The sequence below is a fragment of the Juglans microcarpa x Juglans regia genome, chromosome 5D, assembly GCF_004785595.1.
Source record: "Juglans microcarpa x Juglans regia isolate MS1-56 chromosome 5D, Jm3101_v1.0, whole genome shotgun sequence".
Lineage (NCBI taxonomy): Eukaryota > Viridiplantae > Streptophyta > Magnoliopsida > Fagales > Juglandaceae > Juglans > Juglans microcarpa x Juglans regia.
Window position 1 is genome coordinate 23,149,847 of NC_054602.1, and position 11,314 is coordinate 23,161,160.

The following is an 11,314-nucleotide window of genomic DNA, read 5'->3' on the forward strand; positions in this document are numbered from 1 at the left end:
ACTTATCAAAGGCAAATCACAACTTTTGTGGCGTTCTTCCTTATAATTTAGGTTCTTAAAACAAGTTCTTTAACAGGTCTAGATTTTCATATAATCTATGTTTTTGAAACAAGTTCCTCATTGGGTCTAAAGTTTCCATTGGCTTGATTTTGGTTTTCTTAGGTGAGGTTTCAAATTGATTGTGGGTTCAAGAGATTCCATTCCCACGGATTCATATCATCAGGTCTCTGACCTCATGATTAATGAGTGTACCGACCTCATCTGTGTAAACTGGTCCCTCGTCCTAAGTGGTCTCTACATCACCTGAAGGATCAAACTCTCTAGGCAGCATGTTCGGATAGGTATCGACCAGCCTAGGAATATTGAGATATGAAGCGAGTCCGTCCGTTGAAAATATAACAGGAGCTCCTCGGATACAGATCATGTATGCCCATCCATCGTCTAGGCTGGCACCAACGAACTCTTTATAGAACTCAACAACGATATTAATATAGAAAATGAGCTCCATTCCTTCTTCTTACTGATCTAAGATTGGTGTCCAACCATGATCGTTGAATACTGATGGGAGGGAATGACACTTTCATATAAGCATCACAAAATCAAACAGTTTTACCTGCTGCTCAAGTAAAGCAGTCCGCTCTCGAATTGTTTGGATGGAAGGTTTGCCTGATCTACCACTATAAGATATTTTTTATGATCCTAAAATTTAAAAAATAAAATGTATATTCAACATTAGTGATAAAATCTAATATGAGAAAAGATTCACAAAATTATATACTAATAGCAATTTAATAAATTAATTGATAGAACAATTTAATAAAACGAAGAAACTAATTAAATAAGCTAATATAAAGTATGAGATGATCCATTTACATAGGAAAGATATTGAGGCTGAAATAGTTGAGGCGACAGTTAATCAAAGTGTTGAGTTATCTGAAGTATCTACAGATGATGAGAGCGAATCTACAGATGAAACAGATACAGATGATTTACTGATTTTGTGTTCATATTAGTATCTCGCAATTATGCCACCAAAGAGGAAGGAAGTTCGCATCCCATCTTCACCTATTCTTAGCTCTCCATCTGACTCACCATTAGAGATTGACTCTACGGAACAAGGTAAATAGCTAATGTTCATTTTTTTAGTTAAGATAATTGATAATTGATACGATGTAAATAACTAAATTTTATTTTATAGAAATAACAGTACAATCTCGTCACGGACGAGGCATTACTAGAGGCGTGACGTTGGAGAAATATTGTAATATGGGTAAGATTAATGTTAACATTCCTGACGAGCATACCGGAGGCGAGGGACAACAAGCAGCTTGACTTGCATCACATGTGGGTGCTCTTACACGGACTTATACAACTTTGGCTACGAATTCATAGCATAAAGTCCCGCAAGATGTGAATGAGCTTATAAAGAAGCGTTGTTTGGTACGTAATATTTAAATAATAAATTTATATTTATATTATTTAATTTTCTAAATGATAATATCTTTATTTATATACTTTTTCAAGAATGACTTTGAACTAAATTTTGGTCAGAGAGAGGAGCGTAAGACTGTCGAAGAGCTGATGTGTAATTTATTCCACAAATATAAGCCAATGTGTCATGAGCATTACAAGAAGTAAGAGAACAAGGAAGATGCACGCAAACATCCTTTTCAGGATGTCTAACCTGAAGATTGGAAAAAACTTTGCAACATGTTTGAGGATCCATCGTATAAGGTAAATTAAATGAATTCTTTATGTGTCCTATTTGTAATTTTTACTTACTAATTTTTACAACTTCTATGCAGGAGGGAAGTTCTATAAACAAAATAAATAGATCAAAGTTGAAGATTCATCATCATGCAGGCTCAAGATCTTTCTATCGCTTCTCTCTGAAATTAGTAATGTACTCTTTTCTTTAATCTATATAGTTTGTTTTTAATATTGACTTTATATCTTAACAATGTCTCTTGTAGAAAGAGTCAGACACCAATTATGATCTGACAAAATTATATACTGCATCACATACTAATAGTAATGGAGAGTGGACTCATCCCGATGCTCGTGAGAATTATGTAAGTCTTATTATTTTTTTAATTAAACATATTTAAATTATTGTGTCAATATTAATTTTATATGTTGTGTGTAGAATAAAATTGTTGTCCTCCGTCGAAGCTGCATCAAATCAGAATTCATCAACAAGTAATGTTGAAATTACACAAATTTTGGGTCAACGTTCAGGATATTTGAGGGGTTTGGATTGTTGTGTAAAGCCTTCAGGCTCTTCATCAAAATCAAGTACTACTGCTATTGCGTTAGAGAATGCGAATTCTAGGATCGTAGAATTGATTGCAAAACAGTATGAGTTAGAGACTCAATTGACGAAACAAGCAGACATAGAGATGCACATATAACAGCAAGAAGATCAACAAACAGAGATGCAACTCTAAATGCAAGATCAACAAAGACAGATGCAACTCCAAATGCAGATGCTTATGCAACAATTCAGGCTTCTAAGCAATTGATTTTCATGTTTTGCATATTGAACAATTATGTACTAATAACATTATTGGTATTATTACTATTTTATTTATTTAGTTCTGATTATTAGATTAGTTTTATTTATATTGAACAATTTGAAATGTATTTTTAAAATATAAATATCTATTTGGTTTTAAATTAGTATTCTCTATGAAAATACTAACCGTTCGAACGATCATCAAACGTTCGAACATATATACATCGGACATAACCATTCGATCCTCACAAGTTAGAGTTCGAATGGTAAAAACAAGTTTTGCCCATTTCGAACACGTTCGAACATGCAATTCACTCTTTCCGTCTCAAACAAGTTCGAGCGGCTTAATTTACGTTTAACCATCAATTTGTTTGTTTAAACGTTTCTTAATGTGTATTTGGTCGAACGGACTGGTATCGATCGACCGGCCGTGAAGTAGCTGTTCGAACAGACATATTGTTTGAACGTTTTTGTCTCCGTTTGAACGGCTTTCTGAAATAAATTTCAATCGTCACAGAAAAAAAATTCCGTTCAACCGTGATCGAACGGTCCAGCTAAATTTCGTTCCAAAATATAATTTTTAGGACGGATTTGTGATTTTCGTCCCAAAATACATTTTGGTACAGTTTTATTGGGACGACTTTAGGACGCTTTTTTTTTTGTCTCAAAATATAGAAATTCCAATCTTTTGGGACGAAAAGTTTTGTTGTAGTGTTAATTACATAGCACTAAAGACTCCGATATGATTTAAAGCACGTGTTGAGGTTTAACAATCGTAATTATAGCTACCAGTGGCTGAGATTAAGCATTATACAGACGTGTGATTAAGTGATGAACATGACCAGGTGTTACCGAAATGTTTAACGTCCGATGAGAAATGGACACGAAAAGAGCAGCTGCCAATGTCGGAATGGTCAAAAATCTCTTTCAATAAAGTGCACTACACTGCACTCATTCTACTACATGTTGCATTTAATAATATAGAATTAAATAAAATAATTGTGATAAAATGACCCTTGTCTGTTCAAAAGGAAGGTGTCAATATTGGAACAGGAATCATTAACCAAACCATACGAAAATGTACGTAGGGACATACTATTTATTATTTGAGTATTTATTATTTGAGTAATGATATACCCACAATATTTTATACAATATATTATATAATAATGTGTTAAATGAGGAGTATTTTTATAAAATATCTTATAAAAGTAACATAATTTTACAAAAATACTCTTCATTTAACACATTATTGTACAATGTACTGTACAAAATGTTGTAGGTAAATCGTTTTCCTTATTTATACACCTTGTCCGAACATCAGTTGCTCCTTATAGGGACCTTTGAATATTATTTTTTTCTGCTAGTACTATTTTCGGGACGAATTTCGTCTAAGTATAAATGTCTAGTCCCCTAAATGTAAAATTTATTGGAGTGGAAAGAAATCAAGTATAAATTGTCGACAATATAAAAACAGGAATATTAATCACGTGGAGAATATATATGATCAAATCATGATAAGTATACACAACTCTTTTCTTCAATTTTTTACACAATTATGCTTTAAGTGAAGGTGATTTTTATAAAGTAACTTAAGTATCATAATATTATAAAAACACTCATTTTAAAGCATGATTTTGTAAAAGGTTGTAAAAATTACTACAAGAAAAATAAGTATTTGTGATGAATTATTTACGACGATAATGACTATTTACGATTAAAACAGACTTATTTTAACAGAAAATAATTATTTTTGTTGGAAATAATTAGTCACAAATAAGCAGTTTTTTTATAGTTAAACTGTATGTTTATCACTACATCAACACATATTTCTCGTTTATTTCTCCTTCTTGTTACATGAGAAATATATATATATATATATATATATATGTGGAGTGTGAAAATGTAGAGGCACACATTGAAATATTGCATCGAGATGAGTTTAATTTGGATCCTTCAAATTGCACAAGCACTTAATTTTGGCCTGAATGTGTTATAGGCAATGTTTTGATCTTCTTGGAGCTGATATTTCCAGAAAATTGGCATTAATTGTAGTGTTCTTGTACGTTCCTGGATTTATCCACTCATTAAATAATACTGTACGCATATAATCTTGAGAAAATCTTTGTAGAAACTCGAGTTTGGCAAGTGGGAACTCATCCATAAAAATAAAATAGAATAGAAAAATGGAAGTTGACTTGCCGTTCATTTTTATATCGAGCTTAATACTTCCACTGCTTAGTCTGCTCCTCTATATAAGTGCTATCCCTCATGCTCTCTCTTGTCATCAACAATCTTTGCTTCTTTTTCAATCTGTTTGAGAGATATGGCGCAGATCAAAGCTTCCCTTAGATTGTTTTTTCTCTTCCTAATTGCTGTGTCGTACCTTGTCTCAAGTGCTGCTATTCCTACAACTAGTAATTTTCATTCTCAGTTCTCATCCTCGCTTTGGTGTAGATCTTTTTCATTTGTATTAACACCGATGGATTTATTTATTTCGCTTGATTAATAGGAAAGATAAAGCCAAATAAGGAAGACCCATCTGCTCAAGATCTTCTGGTTCCGGTCTCTCTCTCTCTCTCTCTCTTCCCCTCTATGTTTTGATTGTTAAATCTGATACTCCAACCATGTCATGTTCATGATCAAGTATCTTTCAATTTACAGGATGCACTAGTGAAGTTTAAGGATGGAAATGATCATCAAGGGTTTGATATTGGAGATGGATTTATGGAGGTAAGAATGGATTTTGAAACCGCGGACTACAAGCCTGCAGGACCAAATAAAGACCACGAACCGAAAACCCCTGAAAGAGCTTAATTAAGACAAGTCGACCGAAATCCCTAAGATGTTTGTGAATACCAATAAACTTTGAAGGAGGGTTTAGATCTTGGACTTGGTTATCTTCTCTTGCTATTGATGAGCTAGTGTGCTCTCTATCTGTGTTCTTAAATTTGTGTTGCCTTCGATCTCCTTGAACTGGATCTTGAAAGTGTGGCTTGTTTGTGTATATAGTTTGTGACCTAAAAGGTCTACCCTGTTTGTTTTCAAGAATTATTAATGTTATCTATGATTTGGTTTTTATAATTTCTTCTCTTTGTTGTCTCTTTTTCTGTTATGTCCTTAGGTTTTTCTTTACAATTCATAGTTGTTCTGTGGATCGAGCATGGCCACTGGACAAAAAGTAAAATCCTGTATAACTGAAACAGAAAATAATTCACATAACATAAAAAATTATATGGCCAAAGATTACTTCTAGGTCGATTCAGATTTCCGGAAAATTTTGTCTTAAAACTACAAGGATTTGTATCTTCCAACCTATTACAGTGAAGGCAAAGAACAAACCCTAGCGAGAGAAAAGGATCAGCTTCTTATCTCGTATCCACGGAGAGATCACGGCGTGTTAGCTTTCTCTCTCTCAGTCTAAAACTCGTGCTTGAACTATATATAGATATCTCCGAGCACGTTCTCTCTGATTTTCCTTCGAATTCTGAGCTCCGATCGTATTCTTACAAGCCTCTGATCCGATCCATCTCCACATGAGTTCGATTACTTTTGTTTGAAAAAGTCATTAATCCTTGCTTGCAAGATCTTATAGCTTGGTAGCCATTCCTAATTAAGCAAGTAATTGGCTGCACTTTTTCTGTTGTTTTTATATATAAAACTCAAATCAGAGTTGAAATCTGGAAAACGTCGACGAGTGCGACGTTAGATCTTAGTCTGGATGTGGTCTCGATCGACCGATTCCACTGAGAACTTGGTTCAGTTCGGGGACGTTAGAATCTTACACTCCCGTTGCCTAACCGCCGAAACCTAGGCTATTTAGGGTATACAAAAGGGAATAGCCCATCCCTGACCAAAACTCAAGCCAGCTGAAAGTTAGGCTTTAACAATATCTAGTGATCTCTTCTATGACGCTCAGAGGTTTTGTTTTTATATTCACATTCATTAATAATTCATTCAAGGTTATATATATGATTGTCTTCTATATATAGCATACTACGTGTCTAAAACAAATATCAAAGAAGAAAAGCCTAAAAAACACAGACATTATGAAAGAAGACGTTGGCGAGATCAATTAATGGTGGACAGATCTAGAAAGAGAGGAAGGAGAGATCAGAGAATAATTACAAACTATGCAAGGGATCGGTTAAATGGAACCGTGGCATGCAGTTTAGTAAGGAAATTACAAATAGAAAAGAAGTTGGGATTTAAGAAGCAATGAGAGAGAGCAACGTTATTGCAGTTTCATAACAAAACTTACAATATTGCATGCATTTCCAATAAATAACAGAAACTTAATTGAATTGCGGTGTTTGTGCAAAAATATATAATCGGTGGGTATTTCACTAAGTCTGGCTTATTATTTTGTCGACAAAAAAAACTGAATTAAAAGGATCTAAAAATTATTTCCATTGTTTGATTAACAACCTGAAGTCCTGGTACATTGCATCCCTCGTTTTTTTTTTCTTTCTTTTTTTGCCCATTTGTCAAAAGCACATGGCCTGATGGCATAATACCCAAATTTCCAAAATGGAGGTCTTGAGTTTGACCCCCTCCTCCCCCCAAAAAAAAAAAAGTTTAGAAGATGAAGGAAGGAATTTTTTGATCTGTTAGTGCATTTCACTCCTTTTCCTTCCCCATTTTTGGCTGATCAAAATCATGTACATGGGGCCGAGTTCAAACAATCATAGGGAAATAATCCTATAAGGAATGAATTACTTCATTTTTCACCGGTCCATACTCTCTTTTATATATTGCCAAAACATTATATATGCTTAATTATTTAATTTCTGATGTTTCAAGGAAAAATAAAATTTCATTATCCCTTTGCCCTATATTATGATCTTCATAGATCAGTAGTTGTAACTTGCGTGTGGCATAAAGAATCCTATCATTTCGGAAGAATCATATCATCACAGGTACTATAGCGTAAGATCGATCAGATAGTCTCTTTTCTTAAAGTACTTGAGAGGTCACAACGCAACATCCACCATCGTATAAGGTTTAAGGATCGTACTTGGAGATGGTATATATACATGATGTTCTCCTCTATATCTGCACCCACGAAGACCCGAAAATTAGTTAAGCGTTCCTGTTTGAAGTTTTTATTTCATTCGACATGATTGTATTATATGTAATTTTTAATTGAGTCGCATACACTAATTAAGATTTGTGAACACTGTCCAACAATTCCCATAATTGTCTCGCATAGGTGGCAATGGCAAGTTACATCAAATGGACAGAAGTTTGAAACAAAAGGTCTGTAACTTGATTGACATAATTCCAACTTTCAAAATAGACATCTGGAATTTAAAACCCCTGCGCCAAATATATAAAAAAAAAATGGACAGAAATTTGAAATCTGTTTGAAACCTTTTGCATGCAGTCCATATTACACACACACACACATATATATATATATATATATATATATATATATATATATATATATACACATATATATATATATGAACGACGATCTTTGAGATACGGTATTACGGAATGTTCCGTTCTACGAAGAAAAAAGAGTTCGTTCCAATTATTGTCTCTGAAAATTAAATTTATTTAGAAGGTTGCCAAACCACAAATCATTATAGTTACGTAAATATTTTGAGAATTTATTCCTCTCAATCATGCACCAAAAACCTATGATTTCGAACATGTGCTGGTCTTAATTAATGTACGAGCGACAGCTTGCAGGTGGACTCGCTGCCTTTGTGGGGAACAGTTCGTTCCTGTGTTTGAAGTTCTTGACGCACTAATGGTTGCTGGACTCCCACCCACCAACCTACTGTTTGGGAGTGCAACAAAAAAGCTTTCTGGTTTCATTTCTCTATTACAAAAATTGTAACCTTTTAATTAGTAATTTACCAAGTACGGATACAAAATACTACTATTTTTTATCACATATATCATCATGACAAGTGTACCGGCCTGGAACCTAAATTATCAGCAGTATTATTTATCAAAGCTTCCGAACTTTAGAAATTATAGAGCACCCCACAGTACTGAACTTGTGTATAAAACAGCGCAAGAGCTTTTCTTTTGGGCTAATTATAGTACTAACAACGGATAAGAAGAGCAAAGAATCATTATATATGTATTTATCAAAATAAAGAAGATAATATTGTTACAGCATATGTGGCTGGCCACCTGTACGTGTCATTCAAACGATGGAGAGCATTTATATATAGCTGGGCAAAAGTCGCTACCCTCTAGGGAAGCAAATTATGCTAAATGTTTGGTATAATCAGAAAATATATTTATAATAGTAAATTGTGTAATCATCACGTAATCGTTTTGAAAAAGGTGAATAAAATATGAGATTCACATGAAAAAAATTAATTTTTTAATAGTGGACCTCACATTTTTTTAAACACTACAAGAAATCAAGCATTTTCCAGCAATTTTAAAATTGTTGAAAAAAAAATCGCTGCAAATAGTGCTTATTTGTGGCGATTTTTGTTTCGCCGCTGAAATTCAACGTAATATAATTTAAATGCTGATCCTAAATTTAGTATTCACTTATTTGCGGCGACTTTAATACCTTTAGCGGCGATTAGTATCGTTGTGAATAAAATCTGACTGTAGCACATTTTACTTGTGACGAATACGAAAATCTCCGAAAATAGTTCTCTTTCTGGCGATATAAAGCTTATTAGTAGCGAATAAGGAGCGCCGCAAATAGAAGATTATTTCTAGCGAATATTTAATCGCTAGAAATGAGTATTTCCAACAATTTTGATATCCTTCATAATTCATCAGTTAATATTTGTGGCAACAAATGTAGCTTTTGCAGCAAACTAATATCTATGCAAAATGTAATAAAATTAAAATGCCCGTGTTCCCCCTTCTTCTTTTCCCTCCACCCCTAATGACTTGCATAATTTCTTATATTTTATCACTTCTTAACTTTAAACTTTAGTCTAAATACTCTATTATTGGACTAAAATGCTAAAATGTTAATAAAAACCATTGGAATTAATGTGTAATCTTGAATTGAGTTTCTATTTACTTTGGGATACTCCTGAGCAGATTTTTATGTTTAATTTCAGAGTTTATAAAAGAGCAAGTCCAAACCCATTCGAATTCAAAGGACTTTCAAGTGGAAAAGACGTTGGAACAACCTAAGAACTTTCAATGAGTGTAGGAATCTTTAAATAAGGATAATGATGGGATTTGAGAATAATTCGGATCAGAGTCCAAAACGCGCTAGCAGACAGCATGGACACACTTTAGTATTTTTATCATAACTTTCCGCCCCAATATCGGATTGATGTGATTCTTGATGAGCTGGAAAGCTATCTTAAATGGCTACAAAGTTGTCTCTAATAAGAATTTCCAAATTCAAAAGTTTGAAGCACATACGTAGCTGCCAAATTGAGTCCTAAAATTTAGACGATTTTGTATACGGGAATATGAAGACATTAGGGTTTCTTTCCTACCCTATTTAAGCATATCATTAACACGAAATTGCAGAGTTTTTTTAGAGGGGCATTTCTTTGGAGTTTTTCATTTCAGACGTTGCGGCTTGCGAGGGACGACGCTGCAAACTGCAAGGAGCATTTTCTGTGTTCATTTTCTTCTATTCTTCTCTCAGAAGAATTATGGTGAATTCGTTTATGTTAAATTTAATTTTTAGCATGAACTAAATTTTCTTTATTCTAGGAAAATGATATAATCTAGTTCCGAACTATGCTTACTTTTCTATGTTAATTTGAAGTAATTCTCTTCTATATTTGTCTAATTTATTCTGACCTTATTGCTTCTAATTAACTGGCTATTAATTAGATGATTTTAATCTTGTGATTTGCTATCGAAAAAGGGAATTATAGGATAGATCTTGGATATTTCGGCATAGGTAAATATAGAGATCGAAAGACTTGTAAGAACCTATGTAGTATTAAAATCATTGATCTTATTGCTTTCTTGCTTTATTAATTTGGATACTCTTGTGTAACATGATGAACAATAATAGTTTCCAATTGACTATCGAAAGAGACTTTTGGATGTTTGTGGAGATTTGCTAACAAACAGAGAGAATTAAATTCAATTAGTTAGATGAGTAAAGCATAGTAAGAAATTATGTGAAATCGATTTCTTAGAAGTTTTCTTTCCCATTGATTTGATCTTCGAACAATATCTTTCTTTTCATTTGAGTATTTTCTTTGAATTAATTTTATTTTAATTTGCAATTATAAAAACCTTAGTGACTTTTCTAAATAAAGTTAAGATTAATATAATTTCAGTATTTGTCGAAAGTAAGTTACCAATCCCTGAGGACGATACTCTTCTCATCACTTTACTATAAAACTACGATACTGTGCACTTGTAGTTTTGCACCGATCAAGTTTTTGGCGCCGTTGCCGGGGATTGATTTCTTCTTATTTTTGCCAATATTGATACAAAGTAATCTTGGTTTTAATTTAGAATTTTATTTTATTTTATTTTCCTTTGGGTGTGTTTTTTACGTTGGATGCGCTGTGCTGGAACTCATGACATTACTCATTTTGATCCAGAGATTGAAAGAAATCTTAGATCACAAAGAAAGAAGAAAGTACTAGCCATGGCTGACGGACAACATGATGCACCGCCACGCACCTTGAAGGATTATATACGGCCAGTTGTGAATGACAACTACTCGGGTATAAGACGCCAGATCATTAATGCTAACAATTTTGAGATCAAACCAGCCTTGATCAGCATGGTGCAACAAGCCCAATTTAGCCGATCACCACTTGATGATCCCAATATTCATTTGGCGATGTTCTTGGAGATTTGTGACACTGTAAAGATCAA

General features: G+C 33.5%; 1 long non-coding RNA gene across 1 annotated transcript in view; it reads right to left on the reverse strand.

Annotated features, from left to right (window-relative positions):
- Positions 1-2,648: 2,648 nt before the first annotated feature.
- Positions 2,649-11,314, reverse strand: part of LOC121264963 — a 23,332-nt gene continuing 14,666 nt past the window's right edge. The window contains exons 2-3 of the long non-coding RNA XR_005940585.1: positions 2,897-2,900; positions 2,649-2,661 (exon numbers count right to left, since the gene is read on the reverse strand). This is a non-coding gene — a long non-coding RNA (uncharacterized LOC121264963). The remainder of the gene's footprint in view (positions 2,662-2,896; positions 2,901-11,314) is intronic.